Source organism: Pararge aegeria, chromosome Z (genome assembly GCF_905163445.1).
Source record: "Pararge aegeria chromosome Z, ilParAegt1.1, whole genome shotgun sequence".
NCBI classification, from domain to species: domain Eukaryota; kingdom Metazoa; phylum Arthropoda; class Insecta; order Lepidoptera; family Nymphalidae; genus Pararge; species Pararge aegeria.
In genome coordinates, this window is record NC_053208.1 from 12,964,178 (window position 1) to 12,991,619 (window position 27,442).

The following is a 27,442-nucleotide window of genomic DNA, read 5'->3' on the forward strand; positions in this document are numbered from 1 at the left end:
ATCAAACACGATAATATAACCATTTAGCCTTGGTCTCGTAGTCTGAATCCTTGAAATTTTTGCCACAAAGCCTTAGGAAAACTTTTCTCTTCAATTATTTTATAAAATAATTAATTTAATTACTTAAATATACCCAATGGCTAAACGAAGACCCATTGTATTATAATTTGAACAAATAACAATAAAATTATGCATATTTTATGGAGACTAACAGTTCGTTTGTAACAAACTCTTGGTGGAATTAAGTGACAGCTATCTACCCCATTACAATCACAAAAAATAAAAATATTGCTATCATTTTTCGCAGGGAACACTTTTGTGTTACTTTGAAACCAGTCAATTTAGTTTAGGTATTTGGGGGAGATTTGCTAAAATAACTGTCACCACTGGCTCTTCTTTTTTCTGTCGTGGTGTAATACCTAGTATAATATAATATAAAAACGAGGCAGTTTACCTAACAGTTAACAAACACTACACGTGCATTCTTTAAATGTGTTGTCTGTGCCATTTTTCGCTCAACGATCGGTAACAAGTCAAAGATATTGTTAACCATATAAACAATATACTTATTAAACATATTTTTCACAGTTAATTGTACCAAACAGTTTTTCGTAGATTCATTTTAAAATTTAACTATAATATATATATATAATATATACATAACAATAATTCACTAAATATGAACACTAGCTAAGTATTCACATTACCTCGATCTAGTCAAAAATATATTTTTATATGTACTCGTATATAATTGTATATAAGTGGTAGTCATATTTTAAATATGTAATAAAATTCAATTCAACCATAATATACCTATTAGTCATAAATATAATTTTATAGTAAATATTGAAAGACATTGTATCTACTAGTACGTACTACCGGCTTGTCTTTCATTAGATTAAACATCCTTTTTTTATTTCCTACTCAATTGTTTTAACTCTGCTTACTACATGAAATGTTATTATTATATATTAAGTCTACAATCATTTCTTACATAGGAATTAAAACATACCACAATGGATATCACTAACCTATGCCATAATGCTATCGCGTGGTTAATACATTTCCATTTGCTATCAAATGATTACTTTTGTATACAAACAATTTTGAAATATCTACTTGGGTTTCCGCTCACCATTTTCTATATCGGCCGGATTAAAATCATTGTGCCCTGAATAATTTAAGAAAAAAGAGAGTTTCCAAAACAGGTAGCGGTATACAAATTTCTTCGACCTATAAGGTACTATTCGCTCTATGAAAATAGTGTCATAAGTGCAACTACATGGTTCACAGAGGAGTAAAAATTATGTATTTTAAAATAGTTTAGTGGATAAAAGTCAAATTAATTCATTTAAATAAAAAAAATATATCTATCAATACATTTTAATCAGTACCGAGATAAGAATTTTGTTTACTTAAAAATATAAGTAAATTATTCTTCATTCTCCAGTATGGATAATATTCATCGATCCACTTTAATTTTAAGAATAAGTGATGAATTTATTTTTGAAATTTAATGTGAAAAAATAAACCGAAAATTGCACAAAGAACTTTTTCGCTCAAGCCAAAGCAAATGGTCATTGGTCACTATTTAAATTTCTAACTTTTGGTTTCCTGGTTGGTCGAAGGGCGAGGACGTGGCTAGACCAAGAGACTGATGACTAACTACAGATGACCCCCTGTAGTCCGAAAACATTTTGCAGGGCAGTGTCGAATTATCCAATTTCTCGGATTATAGAGTACGACCTAAGACCCTATAGCCCAGATTTTTTTATGCCAAAAATTAGAATCCAATAATAAGATTCCATGTGTATATTCACCTGTATTATAAACGATGATCGTCAAAAAAATATGTCGGATTACAGGAGTAGCACCGACGAGATAACCGGTGGCGGGGGTCAACTGAAAAGAAGAAGCCTTTCCGCAAAAAATCTAACAGTGATATTTTGAAAAGAAAACTAAAGCAGCCGTCCCAAACAAAATCTGATATTACGAAAAGAACTAACATATCATAAGTAGGTACAATATCTCTATATTACGCAACGTAATTCCAAATGTTCGGGGCGCAATCAATAGGGGAACTGAAAGTCATTTTGTATTAAAATCATATAGTGTAGATTTATCTTGCACTGGCAGTAGCGTCCGCTTCTGACGTCCCATCGTGGTATTCATGGAAACATGGCACTATGCACAAGTTCGTGCGGCATTCCGGACAGTGATACTGTGTTTTCCTGCGAAGGGTCCGGCCGCTCTCATCGCGAGAGTTCCAGCAAAAGTTGCAACTGAGTGGCGGACCGGAACGTACTGCGGGCGTGTGGCTCGCACGGTGCGTATACGGTACGCTCTCAGATACTACGCTGTCAAAGGAGGTGGAAGCGGTGACTGTGGACGTGGTGGAAGGTTGTCGACCGACGACAGCCACGGCCCGGATTAGTACTGAACTCACCGCTTGTTCTGAACGCGGTCGTCGATTGAGCTGTCAAAGCCATACACATTTTATTGTTAATTCCGTTGTCGGATTAATACAGGATGAGATTTTTCATTTAAAGCAATCACCTTTTTTGTTTATAAGGTTAATTATATATTTCTTTTTATTTATAATCTTGTAGCAATACAAAATGATCATAAAATAAGTTATTTCTCATAAGAACTAGATGTGGCATTGCTGGTCTCTCAAAAGAGGGAGGCCGATGTAAAGTTGTTGCTCCGACTTTGTTAGATCGTAGGTAGATATGCGGCATAGGTATCCTAAGCCCGCTAAACCTTTCGTCAACTATGGAATCCCGTAATTAGTCCTTAGTACAGTAGAAAATACCTTATAGCTGCCAAGCTGATGCCTTATATAGATAATAATAATCTTAAACATTCATTTCAATACACACGTAATTCTAAAATAAATATGAATCGTGATTGTAAAATAATTGTTTCTTTATGAACGTCATATAAGGACCCAATAAACAGCACAGAGGTACGCCAACTTACCTTTTAATAAAAACTATCTTACATTGTTCAGAAACGCAATTTTATAAGATATCGGACCAAAAGATATAATGCATAAGGTATGGGTTATTCGGCTAAAGGGATAATATAGCTAAGTCGATAAATACCTTCGGGGCTGAATATTGTGGGTAAGACTCGTGTTTTTGCAGTACTGCTGTATGTGCTGTGGAAGTTGGTATGGGCTCTGATATCTGCTTCCTCACTTCTCTCTCGTCGGGTTCCACTCGGCTCTGACGTTTAAAGTATTTTGAACGTTTCAACCAAGCACCGGAATTTGAACCCAGCTCTGTAATAATCAAACATAAACGAAATTATAATGCTTCCTTTGGAAAACCCTTATCCTACTTTAATGTTTTGTGTAAGAACTGCTTAACATGGATATAATATTTGTTTTCGAAGTAAATTGCATAAAAAGCAGTCCACTGTCAAGCAAAAGCTGCCGACCCTTCCCTGCATGATGTAAATGACACACTAATATCAAGGTATTGACGTGACATGCCGACCTAAACTGTAAGTCAACGTGCCTACCAGAAATGTATAGTCCCAGAAACTTATCTCGGCCGGTGTCAGCATTGTTGCGAATTGTTGGCGATGAACAGACAACTGATATCTCAATACGCCAATTAGTTCCAATTTTAGGTCGCGAGCCGGATTCGTTAGTTTCACAATATCTCATAATGGCAGCGCAAAAGGTTCGCGCCACTGTGGTGTCTTGAGCTACCAAACAAAAAACAACAGAGCAGATACTACGGGTGTCCCTATGAGTAAGATTTGTACGCTACTAGCCGAATGTCGGTTTCGAATGCCGATATTCTGTAACGTCAGAGTAACATGGAATTTATGCACCCTGTTTTAATGCTCAAATTTGACCACTATGCTTACAGAAATTGCGATGTAAAATAAGTATCATTATGTCAATTTCGCTTTGACGTTACGATGTTTCGATACTCGAAGACGTCTCCGTGATTAAAGAACACCCAAATAGCTCTGTACATAATGGTAGTTGCATCTGCGTGTAATCCGAGCCGTAACCACCAAATTGGCGCTCTAGCAAACTGACATTAGCGTGCACTTCATACATTTGTAAAAGCATTGCCTAAGTTAATTTTTTTATTTAACTCTGATAATATATCAATTTTAAGCCATTTTCCTACTTTAAGCATACGCTGGTCAAAAGCTATACGCACACCACTGGACACCAGGTGTGGTGCAGTCACTAGTGTAAGCGTTAATATTGTTTCAAATTTCGAATTATTTTTAATGGTATTGCGGATGATCAAAGACCACAGCATTCATAGGTAGTGTTTATTTATCTCGAAAATGACTCCATAGAAATTTATTTCAAACGCAGTTCAGGCAGGTAAACACTATACAAATAGCATATAGCATACATTTTTAGCACAACAAAATTGTGTCGGTTCATATTTAGCAATACTCTCATATAGTGCTAGTATTAGCTTATATTAAAAGCTATGCTATGTAGCATAATAGTATAGCGTAGTATGTATATATATTCTATTGAATGCTTACTACTGACCTGCACTGTCCGTGAATACCTAACAGAAAAGTGAATTATATGAATTTTAATAGCTACTTCAAGTCAAATAAGGCGTAAAGCCTGTCCAGTGGCAAAATTATAAGAATATGCTGTATACATTTAGTATTACCCGCTCACCTTAGCCCATCTGTGGCGTCTAAAAAGTAGCTAAATCTACACCAGAGCATATTGCAACACTTACAAAATTATCATCTTTATGCATAGTCAAAATTTAAATCGCAGACTGGCGGATTTACGCGCAAAATGAATTCTGCTATTATTTATAAGCGCCCGCGAATTCATATGTGAACAAACTAACAGGAATTTGGAAGGTATTAAAAAGACATGGTTTTGAAAAACTATCATTTACTTTATTTTATTTCCTAGTTTGGTTTTAAATACAGCGATGTTATAGAACGTAACATTACAGTGAAAAGCTAAATAGCCTACAGTAAGTAGGCATTATTTCTAAATTGCGTTCTCCAAATCTACAAGAAAGAAATGCATACATATAGTAACAAAACATTGTAGCAAGCTATTTTCCAATACTGTTACAAATTAGTTAAAATCGTGTTGGTACATTATACGCAGTGACTTTTTAATTGTGTAAATTAATAAAACATTACACGGAAAAATCGAACATTGACAGGTTATACCGATAGCAACATATAAAATCAATGGATGATAGGCCGGCCGCACCGCACCGCACACAATTCTACCGATTGAATTAGTTCTTTATTTCGTGCGTTTTTTTTTACGAAAAGTAGTCATTATTTTACACTTTAAATCGCTGTTAAAAGATGGAAATTAGTACAAGAAAGTATAATGTATAAGAGAAAATGATTTGAAAGTTGATGTTGAAAGTTTCACACCAAAGCAGAGTATTATACATCGACTTGTAACATGTTGTTAAATATTTTACAACAGTTATCAGAAGGGCGCACCTTATACAGTAAGATTTGGTTTTGACAGAACGCAATCTAAAATCAGAGAACGAGATATCAAGAGCAGCAACGTTCCAATCCACAATTATTCAAATTTAATCCAGTCGACTGAAAAAAGTTTTAATCTACAATGAGAAAAAAGAAACTCAAATGTTTTGTTTTCCTCAGTGTCTGTCATGGACTTAAAACATTTCAGTAAAAATGATTCTGTCTTCAAGTAATAAATAAATAATGACTTGATGGCTGAAACATTTTACTTTTATGTACGGTGACAAAAAGCCACTTAATCTCATTTTTTAGACTAGTGGGATGGTACGTTTACGCTTTAACTGCATTAAATGTGGTCGTAACCACAACTGTGTGTCATTAGTCTCTTTTAGAGATTTGCACACTCAAACGGACTTATGCCGCGTGTACTTTTTATATTTTGATAACCATAATACTGAATTTGTTTGTACATTATTACATTTTAAATAGCAATATATAATATATCTTTAATCAACAATAGAGTGCAATAAGCTCAACTATACTTGATATCATATATTGTCCTGATCTGATATTGTATTAATATAGTCTTAAGATTTACATCAAATATGTTGTAATCACATCCGCGCAAATGATTGTGGTCTTATAATTAAAAATACTTTTACAAACAAGATTTTTCTCAACCTGCCATAACTTAATGGCGCTAGCCGTCCACATCGCCATACTATCATTGTATTATTAATTATTAGCTAAGCTAGACATGGCTTTTATATCAACATTATGTACGCCTCCATCTAAAGAGAACCCCTGTGTATCTATCCTTAATCTATGATATCAATATTTAATATTATAAATCTGTAGAGTACATTCTGTTCTGTTTGCTTAAACGCGCTAAACTCAGCAACTATACAACAACTGCATTGAAAAAATATTAATGTGTTGGATAGTGCAGTTACCTATTTATATATGGTTAAATACTATCACGCTACAATTAAAAGTAATTCCGTTAGAAGCTTCCGTTGCGCGTATGCTGAAACGGTTAAAGTTATGCAAAATTCATGTATGACGGAATTGTTCTTCTTTGATAGGTTAAAAAAAGGAAAAATTATAGATAATTATTCTTATAATGTCCCTTGGTCACAAAATAATAAAAAAGAAAGCGCGTGCCGTTGGTAGACAACCACGCCACGCTAAGGAGACTTTGAAAAAAATATACCATTAAATTTAGTTTTAGATAATGCTTATATATCAAACATAGTCTAGGATAAAGAATAATTAATTGTACAATGATCTGCCGATAACTTTTGTATAGTCTCTTTGGTGGTAGAACGTACGTACGATTTAGAATGTAAGGAATAGATTTTGTGCAACCAGAACCATATTCACAATACGCCACCCCACCGCAGACACCATGTTAAGGCAATTAAAATCTTATTGTTGAGTGCCAAGAAACACTTTTATTGATTTGATTCGACTTAACACAAGCGTTGTGTCACGTACAGTGGCTTGTTAACTAAGTCCGTGTCATTATTGTCAAGCAGCTGGCGTGCGCCAATTGTTCAATACAAACAATTGCTGTATTTTTCAACACAGCGAACAACTAAACATTTTACTATATGTTTTTAATAATAATTACAATACAGGACAATTTCGTATCGAGCTTATTATTTAATTAAACTAAAACATAGGGTTATTCATGATTATCAATTCTTATTATTACTATTATTATGTAAACAATTTCTTGTTTAGGTTTGCAGTATATAGTTAAGTACAAGACATCAATATTATTTTTGTAAATTTACTGTACAAGGTGAAATGATTTATCTACAACGTTTAGGCCAGAAAATGCCTACGTAGAACACGATTATAATAATCTCATCATCTTCCAGTCAAAAATTTGAATATCCCTTAATTTATTAATAATAACATTTTTAGAAACATCGCACCTAAGTATGATTCTGTAATCGTTATTTATAAATTGAGCGTTATCAAGAAGGTCTATTCAAATATACCTACACAATATACATTTATTTTACGATTTATACAAGATTCATAAAAAAATATATATTGACATAATTAATTGAATTATTTATTGAAATTGAATTGTACATTTTCTATATAGTTTTTAATATTAAGGCACTGTATTACTGTTTAAATAACACAGTCCTTATTTTGTGAGCGGTCAGCGAGCCGAAATCTCAGAGAAGCCGATGAATTGTTTTGAATTGCTTACACGGCGTTGTATTTCTATATTAATATTCAAAGACTTTTCCGTGAATTATATAATGTATTATAGAGTATTTATTTTCTTCTAAACCGATTTCAAGGTTTTTTATACCAAATGCCTCTATCATTAGTTTAAGTTTTCGCCTAAAACTTAAAATTCACCACTCCGAAAATAGCATCCTATATACATATAACTGTTAAGGCATTGATTTAATATGTTACTACTGTACTAAGGCGTATAATTTAATGTTTTAAGTTTTTATCACTGGGGCAGGAAACTTTAATTATTTTGAACATTCCTTCCTTAGTGTTACTGTAGATCGGCTAGATTAAGGGTTGCCGATATTCGACGATAAAGAAAATCACTGTGTATATTCTTGCGTATACTAATAATCTTTATCTGGCGGGTAGATAGTTAAGACAAATTACTTATCTATTTCTGCCATCAGAAATTTCACTTTGAAAAGAAGACAATGCAACTGTAAATAAATCGCGGTACAACGTTTATCACTACGATATCAAGAGGATGAATTTAAATACAAGAAGTATTGCGTTCGCTAAATGTTTATTTTAGAATGAACTTGTATACTACTACCGTCCTTGTTAAGTCTTACAGATGGGTCGGCAATGCGTTCTCAAAATTTTTACACACAAGATAATTTCCTTTTCACTATCACCACGGTGCGAACCAGGTTCTTAGCTCTTTCTATAAAAAATAAATAAATCGAAACATTTCAATGAAAGTGCTATAATAAAAACATCATTGTAAATATTGTTAAATAGAAAAATATATTACACATGATAACACAAAACTTATTTTCGACTACTTGACGCACGGAGTTAAATTTCATCAGACTTTCGTAAGTCAACATTTGTGCAATTTTTTAATAGACTAGCTTAACTGCATACTTGTGCATGTCTAGGCAATAGCTTAAACGTTACGATTGCTTGTGGCCTTAATAACAAAGTCTACACTAGCACGCTGAATTGACACGATACGATGCTTATCGAATATGCATCTTACTTCCGTAGATTATACAACAAATCAGCAATTTATTAGACACGCCGCGAAAAAAATACATAATTTGTTATTGATATGTTAGGGTTACTATACACACATTTATTCACGGCTAACACGAGATAATTATATCTACTATTTTTTTTGTCATATTTTTATGAGATAACGAGTGGACATAATTATCTTGGCGTTCATTTTAGTTCCACTTGACGTACCTAGCGACGCGCCTAGTTGAATAGAGTGCAGAAATGATTGTTACGTTATAGTAATATGGATTGCTGGTTTTAAAAGTTACAGTTTGAACAAGTTTTTACTATTATTTTTAATAATGTAATACCCCACCGGCAATTCTGGTGTCAGGGTGACCATTGTGTTTTTATACTGCACATACAGTTTATTATTATTCTTAAAATGAAAATCATAATTAACTGGTACTATTGATAGTGCAGGTTTAGGTTTAGGATATGGAATAATACACTTCATATTGTTGTGCCCGTGGTGTGTAGAAGTTGAGTGACACACACTTTAAGACATCCCTCAAAGTTACCTGACATAAGTCTAACATATTATCAATGCTCTAATTAAATTAATGGTGTAGACATGAAGCGCGAAGGCGATAAAGCTGGGCACCTACTAGACGGTTCGCTAACCTTTAACGCTTTATACTTCTTTCGGAGTGTGTAACATCACAAGCTAATTGTATGCGTACGTATCGTGGAACGCAATGGATACGCGTAGTGGATACGCACCTGAACGTTCACGTGTATTCCGCCCCGGTTAGATATCCTAGCATTATCTCATCTTGACGGTTACGGCAAGTTCGGATTATTGACCGAACCGAATAATGTGTGTATAGACATCTGTTTGTCCCTATCATTCATCTACGCAATAACTCAATTCTCACCTCTCATTCTGCTTATTCATGACTACCTGCATAACGTCTCACGATTACTTGATAAACATAATTTTTCTTCACTACACAATAATTAAGATGTATACAAATTTAAAACTGTAACATTAATACATCCGAATGAGATGAAAAAGTGTTGTTATATGATATTTGCTTCTCTTCGGCGGAATGTGTACTATCGGTAATATATTAGCTTTGAAAAAATATAATGCAAAAGCATGTTCGACTACGGAAGACCAAATCCTGGATTAATTCTTGGGTCGGGACCTTAAATATAAAGGTATTGCATTATTCTGACAATAAATGCCATGCTATGAAAAGAAGTCTCAGTCCAGCAGTCGAGCAATTAGAGACTGAGGATGACGATTATACATAAAATAGGAATCTGTTGCCAAATTTTCAAAAAAAAATATTTAAAAGTGTTGATACTGTCGCCTGATAATAAGTAGTGTTTACTTACAAATTACCACGATCAAAATTGGTACATACAACTACATTTTACATTACGATGTAAGTCTTGCACGCGAGTACTTTTATTACCTATTATTTATGTAGTTAATTTTTTATTTCTATATCATTCACTGGTACGACTATTTGGTAAATTAATAATTATCACTTAAAAAAGTTATTCAAACACTGGCACCATATTTGATAATAAAATATTGCTATAATAATCTTATATATCTTAACATAGTTCAATCTATCGTACCTACTTAGTTATATTCAGTTGCAAAAAGAACAAATAAAAAAACTGTATATGTACAACCCTTTTGACATTTCTTAAAATTGAGCGTTATTCGCTTGGCATAATTTTATAGCTTTTAGTTTTTTTTTTGCAACTGACTCTAACTTATAAATGCAAGAAATAATTCTTATTTATACAGACTTACAGCTATTATCTAGTATTTACACAGGAGATCGCTATTGTATTGTTATTATAATTAAACATTTATTGTTATTGAATTCAAACAATCATCATGACCATATTAACATATACCATCTATTTTAGTTTTTATGCTAAAATAGAGGTATCATACCGTGTATAGTAGATTTATCCCAAAAAGACAGTTTTACTAAGGATGTTACAAATACTTGAAACTAGAGAATATGCAGGTAATTTTTTTATATTCTTATTCTACAGTTGACATCCAGTTGACTTCGCTAAGTAGGTAAATTGGGAAAAATGCAACTTAAGATCGTGATTTCACTAAGAACTAGCTAACCCGCGCAACTTCGTCTGCACCAAAACGGAATTAATGTTAATCTTAAATACACTTAAAACCCGTTTGCAGTACCTTTACAGAGCCCAATGGATCTCCATTCTCCTCCAAAACTATTGTATATATATATAACTCAAGTTGGACCTAATGACGTGTGCAAGTATTTTAAAATATAACATTCTTTGCGTTCTTTGCATTTTCGAAGTTCATTTGAGACAAACACCGTGACACGTTATTTATTTTAAACTGTAGCTGTGCCCTGCGGTTTCACCCGCAAAAACTACGGAACTAAACCTGAACAATCTTCCCCAATAAGTCAGCTTATAACAAAAAGTGTTTACAGATTTCTGACACGGTAGGTACAGATAGTAAAGATAGCGATGCTGCTTCATTCAACATATTTCAACAAACTGAGCTCCGCGCGAATATATCTATCTATTCTTGACGTGGAGCTTAAAACACCCGCCATTTTAAACCTTCAATCACGTAATTACAAATGACCGGAACACACTAAACTGCGAATTAATATTGGAGGAAGGACTTGCCGCGGGGATAGATGTTCTGACTTCCCTCTGGAACTCATCCATCCTTGCAGTGAAAGTTACAGCTAGCTCCTCCACTGACTTCTTCAGTAATTCCATGGTTTAATTGTGCAATTTCAAGTAGGTTTATGTGTAGTCAGTGACAGTAAGGCAATGATGTGGCAAAAGTTTAAATTGAGAAGAATGTTATAAAACAATTACTGGAGTCAATGCTGGTGGTTCTTAAGTTCTTACAGATACATTTGTAATAGTATATTTATGATTTTTACTATTATTAAACAAATAAAACAAGAGCTAGGTTTTCATATGTCACAACATGTGCGCCTATCCACCATGATGATGATGATGATGACTATGCACTACGACAACCTAGGTTGGATGGTCTTCGTGAGATAGATCTACGGAACCGTCAGGCTAGAATTTAAATTCAAACTCCTATTGAATAGAGTATACAACTAAGCCATGCAATGACAGGAGTTAAAAGAAAATGTTCGCCAAAAAAAATATACGAAGTCCGCCAACCAGCACTAGAGCAGCGTGGTGAATCTATATCTCCTCTCTCCTAGTGCCAAGTTGTGGAACTGATGAAAACGATGATGTATTGATATAAACATTCTAGTTAGTTTCCTAGGAACACTAGATACACAATGGAAACGTGAGATCAGATCAAATCACACAAAAAAAACCGAATACCATTCACAAAAACATATTTGACCACGAATATTCGATCTTAAAGTTCACAATAATAAGTGAAAAAAGACAAAGTATAAAAATATTTTCTAAAAATTAATAAACGTGCGCATTTTTGCAGCAGTGGAAGATTTTGAGTTTTTTTGCGGTTATTTTTTTGAGTGACTGCTAGAAAAGTAAAGATACTACACGATATAAATGCTTTTCGCGAATCTCTAAAAGGCAGTGAGGTAATACAAATATTGAACAGAACAAAATCGCTGATATTTCCCAGTTGTAATTAAAGGTTATGATACATCATAGAATTATTTATTGCATGAGGCGCCAGGCCTCATGACTGTATATTTAAACAATATCTAAATTTTCCCTTCGATCAATAATTTACTATAATACATTTCTTTTTGACTGTGTTATTACGTTACACTTTTTTTTAATGATGTTTGTTTTACATTTAAAAAAAAATATTAAATGGAAGGAGATTTTGAGAAGTACTTTCCAATAAATAATAAAGAAATTCTTTAAATTAAGGAGTATGGTACAATATCTATCACAAAAAGTGTTTACCAATGCTTATCCGTCGAGTATCATAAAATATTAAATATAAATTATACTGTTGTTATTTATTATTACTTAATATAAAGCACTCCATTATTATACTTTCTTTTCCGAAGGTAACTACGAACACATTTGCTTTTTACTAGCATCAAGGAACGACCGCCGAATTTATGAGTACATATTTTGTATTATTGATCGAAGATTTTTCTTACAACTGGACACTTGGAACCCGCCAAGTTATTATCAGACTATAAACGAAAGAATTAATAATAAAAAAGTATTACTACTAATAAAGGCGGATACGCATAGATCGGCATAGAAACAGAATGCATGATGCATGCACATTAATTATATTTATAGTCATTTGTAAAAAAATACAACGGCTAAGATATAGTGGTATGCCTACACCTATATAGACTACAGAATGAAGTAATAAGTAATCAAAAACTAATTCAGTCCATTTAGTTTTTAGGTATTATAAATTTCTTAATAGATACACTTGGTTGTATTTTGTAATTTTAAAGTACAATGAGATATAAATGTTATATCAATGCAATAGGGGTGAAATATACTTAATTATATGAGAAGAAATACTTTTGCAGAGGTTGTTATTATAAAAAAAAAAAGTATAACTAAATATAAAGGAATTGCATTTTTAGTCAAATTTATCATGTGATACTTATACTTGACAATAAAAGAAAATCTAATACAATTATTAAAATAATGAAAACCTGTGTATTTTTGAGTTATTGTTAAAAGGACTATTATATAAAAATAAATACAGAAAGTCCCTGAAAACTTATATGCACGAAGTTATCACAAAAATATGTTGCAGAAATAACATTCAAATTGTTCTCTCTACCTAATACAAATTTGCTTTTAGACTGTTCTCGACATAAGTATCTCTATCTATTATAATTATATTATCACGACGATATACTCTATAGTAAATTCGCTATCACATCTTTCCTTTTATACATTATCCTTATTACAAAGCGGTTTATAATAAAACAAAAGCTGATATCAAATACCTGTCTTTAACTTACAGTGCTATGAGATCTAAACATACCTTACTGATGGCTTATGGCTAATGGACGTGAGTCGGCGACGCGTCCACTCACTTCAATACTTTTGTTCAGTTAAAGTACGCACAGAACCTCTTGGCCAAGCCGTAGTAGCAAGCACAAAGTAAGCTCGGCAAATCCAGTACTGATTTTCGCACATTTGTAAAGAAACCTACGCCTGGTATCGTCACAAATCAAGTGTGCCGAAGAATAAACTCGCAAACAACTATTATATGGATAGTTGGCAAACAAACTTATTGGTACAGTCGCGGTCAAAACCTGTAAGAGTATGGAACCGTGCTTTTTCAGGTAAGGATTATACCAGCGTACTCAAACTAGCTAGCTCAACATGCGCAGCCAAGACGTTCGCGAGATATGTACGTCTTTAAAGATATAACAGACTACCGACTGGGTATCAAGTAATACTGGACAATAATGGTAACAATATTTACAAAGGCATATGCATATAGAAATCGAAGCGTGTTCGGGGGCGCAAGGGCGGCGAGGGCGCAAGGGGCGCGAAACACGCGAGCGACGCGAGAGGCGACGGGCCGCACTCGCCGCCACCGCCGGCCCACTCGGGTCACAACGAGTAAGACTCGTTGCCTTGCACCCCGCACGCCGCGTTCTATTGCATCGGGAAATTAACACCGTTGATAATATTCAGGGGGGAGTTGTTCACTTGCAGCGGGAAGTCCACGGGGCGCGGGTCGATGAACCCCACGGGCACGGGGTGCGGGGGACAGATCAAGGCCATCTGTTGCTCTTGCTGTGGCTGCTCCTCCTTAAGTTCCGGGGGAGGCGTCACGTGCTCGCGCTTTATGCGGCTCTTTATGCTCGGCCGATTGTTGGGATAACCCTTCTTTTTGTACTCCAGCCAGAGTGTTCGGTTGTTCACTCCAAACATCCGCGCAGCCTTGCAAAATCCGATGCCACCAAAGCGTACTGCTTCCAGGGCTCTTTGAAAGTTCTCTTCAGCTTGTGGATTAGTGGCGCGACGTCGCTTCTGCGGCATTTGGTTCACCGCCTGCACTGTTTGGGCCTCTGCAATGCAACTGGGGCCTGCAGTGGGGCCCTGGACGCCGAGCGCCTGGCCATAATGATTCATTTCCGGGTCTCCGTGTGGATTTATCACATTATTGAGGTACATTCCCTGATCGTGTTGTAGCCCGCCGCCTCCGAGACAAGCGTTCGAATACCGAGGGTATGAATGCTCCAACATACTCCATTGCCCTGGGAAGAGAGATAAATGATTTTGTAATACAATAAAAATAAAAAAAAACGTTTCACTACACTACAGATTTCATTGATCTCCCTTCCCTGGAAAATAAAAGTGTACTACGCGATACACAACTCTCCGTCAGTACTTTCCGTCGGGTCACAAAAATTACACACTTTAACGACCGTGAAACCGATTTTTTTTTATATTACACCACTAGTATAATATTAGGCTATTTATGACGCTGAGAACTAGGTAGGAATGTTTAAATTTTAATTTCCAAACCATGCTAAAAAAGTCTCAAAATATGTTGAAACCTTTCAGCATCTTATTCATACCATATAATATTATATGTGCCCCCAAAGTTACTTTAGAAATATTTAACATCAGAGCATATATTTAATACCTTATAAGGGTTAATTTACGCTCACCTATCATTTTGTAAGAGGAATTTAATATGAAATACAAAAACTTGTTTGTTTTTTCATCCACCAATGAAAGTCTATGTGACGAAGCGCACCACTTTTCACAATTCATAAAATTGACACTATGTGATGCATATTTCACGCGTTTTCATTGCGTTACACTGGTCTTTTAATCATAATGTAAAAAACAGTGCACGCGGGCAAAGGGGGACGCTGTGTTATGTGACGAAAAAACAATGTCCAGAAATAAAGGCCTGTCGTTTCATCAAAAAGTTATGCTTTGTAGACCCACCATGGAATTACTGGTGGGTCTTTTTTGTGTTAACAACCATCTCTCATGCGCACTCAGAATATTATATTCCAGAAAGGCAGGTCTGGTTTACCATGAGAAGATGTTAGACTAACCTTGTGCCATTCCAACTGCGTTTGTGTCAAGGGCCAGCTGATCAATATTAATATTCGACGGGTCTCCTGTCTGTAACAAAACAATTGAAATAAACATTCTGTTCTGAAATCAATATATAAATTGTATTTATATATTGGACAACGTCCTGTAGTCGGGTCAGTGACCGCACTATAGAGTCGTGGCTCGCGCGCTGTTGCCGATTTTACATTACAGGGTATTAACAAGTAGAGTAACAAGTACAGCGGACGGTTCAGGCCAACCAAGAACAAAGACAGGTCCAGGAAAAGAAAAAAGAAGAAAGTAGAGTTACTAAATTGAATATTAAATATTTGATTAACTATCGAGATAAAAAAAACTAAAGGCAAGAGCTTTCTGGTATTTTTTATTTAACCCTGTATAACACTAAATGAACAAAAAGCCAATGGAAAAATTCACTCAAGCATAAATTCTTCTCAGAGTCCCTTCTGTTGTCTTTCAGAGGAAAAATTATTCGTTAGAGTCCCGTCGTGACCACGATCCATGCAACTGGGTCGAAATATACACAAATCCAAAAATATTATCGTGGTATGTACCCGTTGAACTATATATAAGAAATGATAATTAACCACGAAAATCTTAGTTTAAAATCTTCAACAGTTATTTCATTACCAGTTCTAAGGGAAATAAGACTGTGATCGGAAATAGAGCTTTATCTGAATATTATAAAGTTGCAAGTTGTGAATGCAGCTGTGGGCAAAATAATTAACGAGCATACCTGTTGTGAATTATCCATGCGTTCATCAAGTTCCCTACGCTTCTGTTGGGGCACACTGCTCAGTGTTATGGCTTCTCTCATCATTTCCATGTTTTGGCCACACTCATCACTCCTGTTGTCATCGGACACCAAATTCACTCCTGAACCGGAAGAACTTTTTCGACGTCTGCAAAAAATGTGAGAAATTAACTTATAGGAAATTAACACCTATGTTATCATCGTTTTAAATTAGGTTTCCTATAGGAGCCTTAACCCCACCCAGCCTATGCTGACCCCAGCATGTGAAAATTAGTATTACTTGTTTACTGTCTTGTTATAGAGCAGTAATATAATTTTAATATAAAAGTTTTAAATGACATAGCGTGAACAATATTAAATTTATATTACTTTTAGTGATGGTAGTAAAAATAAGATCATACTAGAAGATTAAACAATGATTATTGCAGTTAATGTAAAATAAAAATTAAAAATAATATGTTGTTTACATGCAGCATAAAAAGTCTACCTTTTTCGTTTTATATTAGGTGAAGATGGAGAAACTGATGGCCTGTGTGTTTCGTTTGAGTTATCAACATTTGGGAAGTCAGCTGCCGATCCTTGTGAACGTGTTAACGATGTTGAGTCAGGCATTTCCGTTAGACCTTTGATCTTTAAGATTTTAGCTGTTTCCAAGACCTATGAATAAGGACAAACAATTTAACAATGGTATCATAGTAAAATCAATGAATAAATAAATAAATATACTACGCCAATACGCACGTCACCATCTAGCCCCAAAGTAAGCATAACTTGTGTTATGGGTATAAGATGACTGATAAATATTTTTATGAGTAATATACATAAACACTTATCATATACATATAAACCCTAGAAGCCCTAGAGAGTTTCAGGAAGAAAATTGTATGTGAATATTGATAATTGATTATTCTAATGGCACTAGACAGAATTTGTAATTCTAACTCATATATTTTTCTTATGAATGTAGTTACAATTAATTGCTAGTGTGTCTTATGAATAAATAAATAAAATAAGCACCCAGACACTGAAAAACATTTAGGTTCGTCACACAAACATTATCCAGTTGTGGGAATCGAACCCACGGCCTTGGACACAGAAAGAAGATGAACTGCCCACTGCGCCAATCGGCCGTCGTCGAATGTTTGTATGTCATTAAAAATAATGTTTTACCTGTGGTAACTGTTCCTCAGTTACATTGACTTCCCCGTAGTACATAAAATCCACCATGGTGCGTAAGTCATTGAATGTAACATCCTTCAAAATAACTATTGGATGATGAGATGGATTGTCAACAAACAAAGACTGGAACAAAAAAGATTTTTATTTTCTTTAACATCATCTCAAAGCAAGCATGATTTCTATAGGCTTTGTTGCCCAAAAACCTATAGAAATCATGCTTATTTAAAATAAGCACAGTTAAAAAAGAGAGACTGTGGAGCAAGGCTACGAACTGGAAAGTCTGGAACTTTACAGTAACAATGTGATATGTTATCTCATTGTTATTTTTGTATGTCATATACGCCATGTTAATTTATGTAAGAAACGTAGAGATCTACTGATATGTTTCAACTACATTTAGAATTTGGTATCCTTTAAATTAATTCAATGACCCTCTGATTGACTCCTAAATATTTCACAATACTTGTTCTACTTTGCAAATTGATATTCTACCGCCGATATTTTGTGTCTATGTGATAAGGTTTAACTTCAATATTCTATGTTATGCATGTTCAGTTTACACATTAGGCCCGTAATATTAAAATCGATACTCTTAATTGCTTACAGTGGCACATGAATTTTAGACGATGGTTACGCCGCCTATGGTATACATACCTTGCTTAAGTTTATGAAACTTTACATTTCGATATAGGTTACTTATTTTGCGACTTTTTTTTATTCCAGTACAAGTACTAAGATGGTAACGGGATATTCTGTTAAGGGGCACGGCAGGCACGGTATCTTTGTCGGTATGGTAACCAGCCACGGCCAAAACCTCCCACCAGACATGAATTGAGTAATTATGTGCTTCAACTTACGTGGAAATATGTGCTGCAGGCCGACAATACAACTTTGTGGGCTACTAAATGTTGACCCTCAGCAGCAAGAGTGACGTCAACCAAATTCTTTGTAGCTAGAAGATTACCAAACATCGATATAAAGTTAGGTTGGTGGTTGTTCCACCGTAGACTGTACTGTTGCGACATAATGTCCTGAAATTCAAAATAAAAAAAATATTTTATAGAAATTTTTATTAGGTCTCGTACATGTTAGTGAGCCGTTTGTTTAGTAAATTTGAATTCAAAATTAATTTATTTCAAGTAGGCCTAATTAATAAGCACTCTTGAAACGTCAAGTCAGTCTGTTTGTAGTGACTCTACCACCGGTTCGAAGGCAGATTCCACTGAGCTCCGCTCTCATCTCTCACAAAACAGAAAAATTCTAAAGATTGTTAAACTTTAAAATGATGTTGCAAAAGAGCAATCTGCTGAGTTTCTTGCCAAGAGCCGGCAATCTTTAGAATTTTTGTGTTTTGTGAGAGATGAGAGCGGAGTGGCCTGCTTCCAAGCAGCCTTGTCGTTAAGGAATTCATCAATCGTGTAATATTGGAAACGATCCTAATTTGTGCAGCAGGGCTCGCACGGGCAGGAGACAAAAATTATATCCCCTGTCAAGGGATATAAATAACGTGTCCACCTGCTAAAGTACTGGAACATGGAATAGGTGACGTTTACCACTGTTTATTATTACACATATATTATTTGGATATTGTTTCCACTTGTGCGTCAGTTGCTCTGAGATGGCAAACCTGTGGGAGAAAATAAATTTTTATCCTTTCACCGGGGAGATAATTGTCTCCTGTCCATGTTAGCCATGCAGAGTCAACGATAGGAGACTTGCTAATTAGCGCTGCAGATGGCTTCCCAAATATGAGGTTCCTTTACGCTTAGCATGCAACGTGTAAATGAAAGCCGAGATATTACTTCACAGGATTTAGAGGTACTGAAAACCTTATAGTTTTGAGAAAACCACTGCCATAGTATAAAACATTATATTATATACTATACAGATTAATTCCATTGTATAACAAAGTATTTTTTTTATTTGAAGTTTCCATTAACTACTGAAAAAGATCTTTAAAAAAATCTTTAGCTTCACTGCCATAAGCCTTCATTTTATAACCCTTCTTTTGGTCTGAAACAGTGATTCCCAAACCGGGGGCCACTTTATGGTCTACTTGCCGTGAAATAAAAATGGGGCTTCACAAGTAGTCAGCGCGGGTGGGTCCTCGAGATTATGTTCTCAGGCTTTATTTCCAATGTTTTTCGATGAAAATAGTTGTGCCAGTAGAAACTGCCAGTTTAAAAAAATCATTTTAAAGCGTCTAATGTAACGATTGTTTCGCTAAAACTGTAACGACCATACAGTTTTAGCGAGTTTTTTAATTTTCTACATTTCCCAACTGGGAAAATGTAGAAAATTAGCTGCAAGGGATCCACCGAAAGTAGTAAATTTTTTAAAGTAGTGTACAACAAAAAGTTTTATCCCCTGGTCTAAGGAAAGGGAAAAGCAACGGTGACCAATAAGCTCTTCAGATACAAGTAGTGGTAGAGGATAACGCAAGTGCTATGGCCTGCTATGCATGATAAAATATGCGCGATTATACGCACCCGTACCCCTAACACAAAAGTGCTTTAACGATATCCAAGAATTCCTAGTTGAATAGACCTAAACCCCACGACAACACGACATGCTTACTACACATTTCACAATAAGACTATGCAATGAAGAGTTAATAATATAACTAATAAATAATAAATAATAATATATTTATCTTTATATTTGATTATATACATTATTCTTATTTTAAGTGTTATATAAAATTAAATCGATTAACAATAGCGTTTGACTATCACAAATATTACTACCTGACAAACATTTTAATTTTACTTTAATTTAATAATTCTGTTTTGTTTAAAATGTATTTATTTTATATTGTATATTGTAATCTTTTAGTGTAACCATGGATAAAGAAATGTAAATAATTATGTTTGCAACGCCCTGACAGGGTCTACGGAAAAAAAAAATTTTTTTACGCAGCATCGCACGGGAAAGATCACTCACTACGCGGTACGGATTTGCCAGCTAAGCGATCAAAGACCTATTAAGCCTTATTCCAGAAACAACAGCCTGACCTGAACCGGATATATTTTTTTTAATTCCCTAACTTACTCATCCGGGAATCGAACTTCTGGATTCTAAGCATTAGTACCACGAAACTAGAGAAATTGGCCCTTCTATTTACTAGGAGTTTTGGAGTATAATTCATCGTAAGATTATATATTAATATTAATCTTCTTCGATTGTAAATTGTGTGTGGTCAAACTATACAGATAACAGCTAAGCTCGTACCTGTTTACAGATCTTTCCCGTTAGTAAATATAATTCCAATATGTAAGTTATGTTGTCATACTAAAACGGATACATTTATTAGTGATAAACTTTGTAATACATTGATGGTTAATACAATTAGTAAATAGCTGAAATCATAATTTTTTTAGAAAATAATAAAGAAGTACTTAAGTGACATTACCTTTGTGCAAAAACTGCACTATGTAGAATTGTACAGCACCTGCCTTTCCAGTTTTTTTCTGAAATTTGTTATAATATTAGTTAATGGATACAGTAAAAATTACATACAGTAAACATAACTGTTGCCACTAATCTTTTATCTTTAAAGGAGCAATTCCGCTATTTTTCCCGCTTTTGTCTTTCAAAATCCGCGTAACGGAGTTTTAGATTAATGTGGTCTATTTAGATTGGCACAGTTGAAATATTATCAAGCTTTTGAGTTTGTTTGGATGAACGCGCTAATCTCAGAAAATGCTGTTTCGATTAAGATTTTTTTTAGATTGGTAGTATCAATTAAGGTTGTATAACATCACGCTACGACAAAAAATATCCTTTTTGAGAGATGCGTAAACGGTAAACGCCAAACGACGGAAATATGTAGTAAGTATATCGGAATAGTTTCTTTAAAGTTCTATAAAACAGTCATTACTTATTTGCGGACGAAGTCGCGCAGGTCCGCTAGTTATATTTAAAGTTATACTATAGAAATCAATCTCAATAACTTATTTTAAATCTAACTGGTAATACGGAGATTGACAGTTTAGATATTCGCAGCTGCAGATATCTGAATGATTCAAAGCACAACTAACACAAAATTGATGAATAATGTATTTACATCACCTAAACACTTCTATAGAGTCAAAAGAGAGCAAATTATACTAAAATTATTCAAGATAGTCTAACTGATCCAAAGAAATGTGCATGGTTGTTTAGTTTAGAAAAAAAAAAAAAAATATAGTAATATATAAAGCTATTTAACAATCACATACACAGCATAGAAATTGGACCAGGGTACTGGGCGTTAGATAGGTAGTGTTATGGAAATAGAATCTAAGTAGAATGGCATATTTACTTATATACTTCATAAAAGTAATGAATAACCACCACATCATAACAAGGAATACAATTATTTTGAATGTTTTTAAACATAATACTGCAAAAGCCAATTAAATTAGGTAATTGTAATTCAAAATTGAAGCATTAAGAATGGATATTGACTCTCTGAGTGTTTGAACTAACTTTGAGAGGCATTTTAAAAACCACATGTAAACTGGTCCAATAGTCATGGTAACTGACATATACACAACCTCTTATCCCAAACGCACAGCAATGTTCCATTTCATTCCTTTACCAATTAAGTACTTCAATATAAAAATGAAGTATTATTCGCATCTGCAGCAAATATTAGTTTTCAGTGATTTTAATCTGAATATTTTAGAACGAAACTGTGTTAGTTAAAGTTCGTGTAATTTAAACTATCTGATTTTAAAAGACAGAATTAGCTTCATTAGCAAATATTCAGAAACAAGGAGGTACATAAATAAAAAATCAAGAACACAACTATTGTAAACTCCATTCATTTGTTTATATGAAAATGGTGCCAGTGTCACTCTGGACTATATAAGGATACCTACAATCCCTATCCCTACTAATCCCTATCTCTACTAATATTATAATAACTAATATTATAAATTTCAATGTAAGTTTGTTTGTTACGCTTTCACGCAAAAACTACTTAACCGATCCTCATGAAACTTTGTACACATATTCTTGGAAGTGTTAGAAGTAATATAGGATACTTTTTATCCCGACATTAAGCTCGGTTCTTTTGGGAGAGGGGATGAAAGTGATTGACGACTTTACACCATAACTCCGACAAATTATTACCGATTTAAATAAATATTTTTGTACTATAGAGGTTATAATATGTGTTTAATTTTGCCCAAACTTTGTGTAGATCTGATGAATGTGGTTGGAGATAGAGGACAGAACTCCTCAGCGGACAGCAGCAAACCCCTTATTTATTGCTTAGCGATACTGAAAACTTCAATTTTTTTTAGAACTACAACTAAATTGAATGCCACATCAAAAAACAAAATCAAATGCAGACGAAGTCGCGGGCAATAGCTAGTTTCTCATACATCAAAATCTTTCAGGCAAAGCAGTTATGGTTATATACAACATAGAAATTTATATTCATATGTACATACATGCCGCCATACAGCCATGTAACAAAACATTGCAATCTAGCAACTTTGTAAAAACAACATTGTAAAAATACTGCTATTATCATATTTGGACTTTTTGTGCAGACTTATGGTAATGTTTGCACAATATGTAGATAGGCAGATATTGGCATTGCAAGGAGTTGCGACTAGCATTGTTTGCATGAGTCTAAAGACGGACGTCCACAAATGCGCACGCGCATGTACCGTCAAATTATATGGTTCCTATTTAAGCATATTACAGTAAACATATTGCACTGTAAGTGTTTTTATTTATATAACTTGGGACCAAATCCAAAGATACAAATTGGGTTTATGCAAGGATTAAAAATTTACTAAAACCCAGCAATTTATTATTGGCTCCTGCAGTGATCTATTAAAATCATGTGCCTGACTTAGTTGCCCAGAATTAAGAACATACAGAATCCTCATTTCTTTTCATTCCTTCACACACGCGGAATGTTGCTAGCTCACAAACATTTACCCATTTAATGGTAAACGTTTAGAACATTAGAGGTAAATTTCTGTCAACTGGTATGAAGTGACTAACCTTCAGTTTGAGAAGCACTATAAAGTGGAGTGGTTTTTGATGCTTCAATATTAGTTGTGTACACGGTTTCTGTATGTTCTTAATTCTTAGCTTAGTGGACATACAAACAGCATTTGTGTATATTTGTGCATGTGTTGACCCTCCTACAGAATAACTAAGCATATATTATTTAATTTAACTTAAAACCTTAAAGGTATGTTTTTGCCTTGAACTACATGCGTGCAATAGTGTGAAGTTAGAAGCAAGCTAACAACGTTGAGCAAAACTCCAATAATATTGCATCACTTTGCAATTCACTGTAGGAAAGCGTGTTTGTGCCAGTCGTTGGAGTATTTCCTTTGGTAAGTTTATGTTTTGTATTTCATAGTTTTTGAAATAGTATATTGGCACAATGCAATGTTTATTGTGTGTGGATGTCATGTATTCTGTTAAACAGTGGTCAGAGAAGCGGGTGATGCTGTTTTTGTAAGTTATGTGAGATTTTGTGACTTCTCTGGCATATTTCATGCCATTTGCCAGAGGAAATACATAAGCGCCAGGGAAGTGAGTAATTTTTTTTTCGTTAATTTTAAATTAGATAAATGTGAACAGAGTATCTAAAAATACTATGTTCTATTTGTTCTAGATACTCGAGTAGAATTAGACATCATGGCGAAAGTAAAAAAGAAACAAGCAAGGGAAGAGAGATTAGAAAAAAAGTGACAAGCTGAAAAATTACACTACCAAAGAATTAAAAACGATCCTGATAAAAAAGCTGAATTGAAAGAAAAAGAAAAACAGCAATATAAAAAGTAAAAGGAATAGGGACAAATTAAGAGAAATGATTAAAAGGGAATAAATGGTATAACTAAAATGGAACAAAGGGCTGTTAGAAAAATTACTATCCAGTAACACCAACTGCGTCTGATAATGAAGACCAACCTTCACTTCCACGAAACAACATTACTTGGACTGTAGCATTTTCTTTCCTCATATCCCCTTAGGCGACATTAAATACCCCCAAGATGAAGAAACTAAATTGGATGTTGAGGCAGTATACACCAATTCTAAGTAAGATGTGCCAAACCAAATGGTTGCACAAACATCTACCCATCTGATTAATACTATAGACGCTGCTATGACTGTTGATAAACGGATATTTTGTACTTGTGGAACACCATATTAATAATAAAAATATAGATATGCTGGCGTATGTTCGTCGGATTTTGATGAAGAAGGAGAGATCAGGGTTACCTTTCTAAAAATTTCCAATGAAGATGGTACTCTTTTTTGAATAAATGACAATGACAAGTCTAATGTTTAGTGGGAACAGATTTTGACCATATTACCAGTGCCAATTGTATGTATTTGAAAAGAGAATTTTTGATTGTTTAGTATTAAAGTAAAACATGTTTATATTTGTGGAAATTATAGATTATGTTCTTTGCAAAAATGAAAGTTTTCATTTATGCCGTGCACAGATAGTTTTAAGTTTATTTGTTTAAATAGCCTTGAGATCGATAAGTGTATCATTATATAATATTATGGTTTTGTTTTTGGTTTCATTTAGAAATTTTATTCAGGTTAAAGCGTTAAACCTGAATAAAATTCACCCGCAAAAACGTTTAAAGTTTTGAACGTTTTATAATTAAAATCTATCAAACAGTATATACTGTGATTCTCATCTCAGGTGAGATTGATAAGCAGAACACATTAATTGTGTTATTTGATGGAGGTAGTTGAAACTTAAGCATCAATAAGCCATTGATATCAAAAATAAGTTGATTTAGAAACTGTGAAGACTGATTAGGTATCTTGTTGCATATTAAAAAATATCCAAATACTATAATTTATATATGTTTTATTTAATATGTGCCATCTATTTTTAGCTATAATTTGTTAGAACTCTACCAATAGCATCACTCCTCTGGTAAAACATTTTCCTCTGGTGATTTTAAAATGAAAAAAATGGAAAAATCTTCTGGCCCTTATCATTACACATTTCTAAATAGTGTCAAAAAGATAAATTATCAATATTTAATGGAACAGATTACATTTTCTTCAGTGTGACAAAAAAATCATATACCCAGATAACAAATGTTTAATAATATTTATAACTACTGTGCACGAGCACCATCACCCACAGAAAATAAATACAGTTATACTAACTATCAAAGTACTGATCATTGTGTGAATAAAGGCTAATGACGAATAATGTTATTATAAAGTTGTAAAAATATATAAAGTTAGTAGTATCAGTTTTATTAAAACAAAGAAATAATTGGTAATTTTATTCACCAGTTCTTAAAGAGTTTTGTATATTTAATCTAGAATCTATTTTCAGTTGCAATTGGTGTAAATGGCTTGATTGTATAGAATTAGGTAAAAGAAACAAATTCTCAATATTAATGATATTATAGAAATAAAAAATTTGTAGCTTTGTTTATAAACAATGTAAGTGACTTAATTATGTAACAGATTTGTATAAGCATTATGTATCAATATAGTAGGTAGATTAATTTGATCTTAGAGATGTCAATGTATAGACTGGTCTAAGTGGCTATTCATAGAGGACCAGTGGGGTGAATTAGAATAGAATAAAAATGAAGTCCTGAATGCATGTATTACTGGTCAGTACGAAATAATTACCTAATTAAAGAAAGGCAAATAGAAATCTATCCTATTCGGCTACAAGTTCCAGGTAGTCTAGTCCGAAACTATTGAAACACTGGCTCTCAACAAAACAAGCTATTTCATAATTAATAAACGCCGAAGCACTTACAGTTATATTAAATTGTAGGAGATTAAAATCCACAACTTTATTTTATCACATTTCCATGAATACATTCGCACTAACTTAGAAATTCAATGATTAAATCACGCATCCACACCAAACTTAAAACTACAAAAAAAAAAAAAAAATAATGGTGACTTCAGAGTCTCTTGTTTTGATTTACATCTGGGACAATTGAGTACGTTGCTATCGGTTAATGAAATTGATTAGTTAGTACGTTTTTAGAAACACATTAAACTCACCGATTACTAGATTATCCGAAAATATACAACAACCAACCCACGCTAATAAAAATCGCTAACAATGACTACTAAAGAACCCACGCCAACAAGTGTTGCTATGTACGAATTCATTCTGAAAACATTTAAAATAAATCCAAATTTCGAATCAAACTTAATAATATCTGAAACTTTAAGTACGAAAAATAGCATAAAATTATATCTATATAAACTAATAAGCAACGAAAGGATTTTTTGTATGTTTGTATGGCTGCTGTGTGCTCACGTCAATATTATTGACAATATTCTGCGTATTGACAATAATTTTGTCTGTGAGGAAGGTGTATTGAGGGGTTGATGTATGAGTAAAAAAATGCGCTTCAGGCAAACTTTTTTTGAATAAAGCTGTTTTCTGCATTTTCTTTCAGATTAGGCAAGTCTTCTCTTGCCAGCAAAAAGGCCTGTCTGTCACTTTGGCCTGGATACCAGGTCACATGGGTATAAAAGGTAATGAGACTGTTGATGTGTGTGCGAAACCTGCCACTGATGGGTTCTTTAGTCCATTTTAAAAACTTCCCCCAAGATCCACGTTCTCTCGCAAATATTCACCTTCGAGATTCTACTATTAAGACAAATTCTATTCATCAGTTCAACCAGATATACCACGCAAACCATGGTTCTTTTTGTTGCGTAATATGAATTGTTGGGTGTCGTAACACAATAAATCGGCTGCGTATCGGTCACGCCAGCACT

At 33.9% G+C, this 27,442-nt stretch overlaps 1 pseudogene; it reads right to left on the bottom strand.

Moving 5' to 3' along the window:
- Window positions 1-1,450: 1,450 nt before the first annotated feature.
- On the bottom strand, window positions 1,451-26,789 carry LOC120636048 (annotated as a pseudogene).
- Window positions 26,790-27,442: the final 653 nt, after the last annotated feature.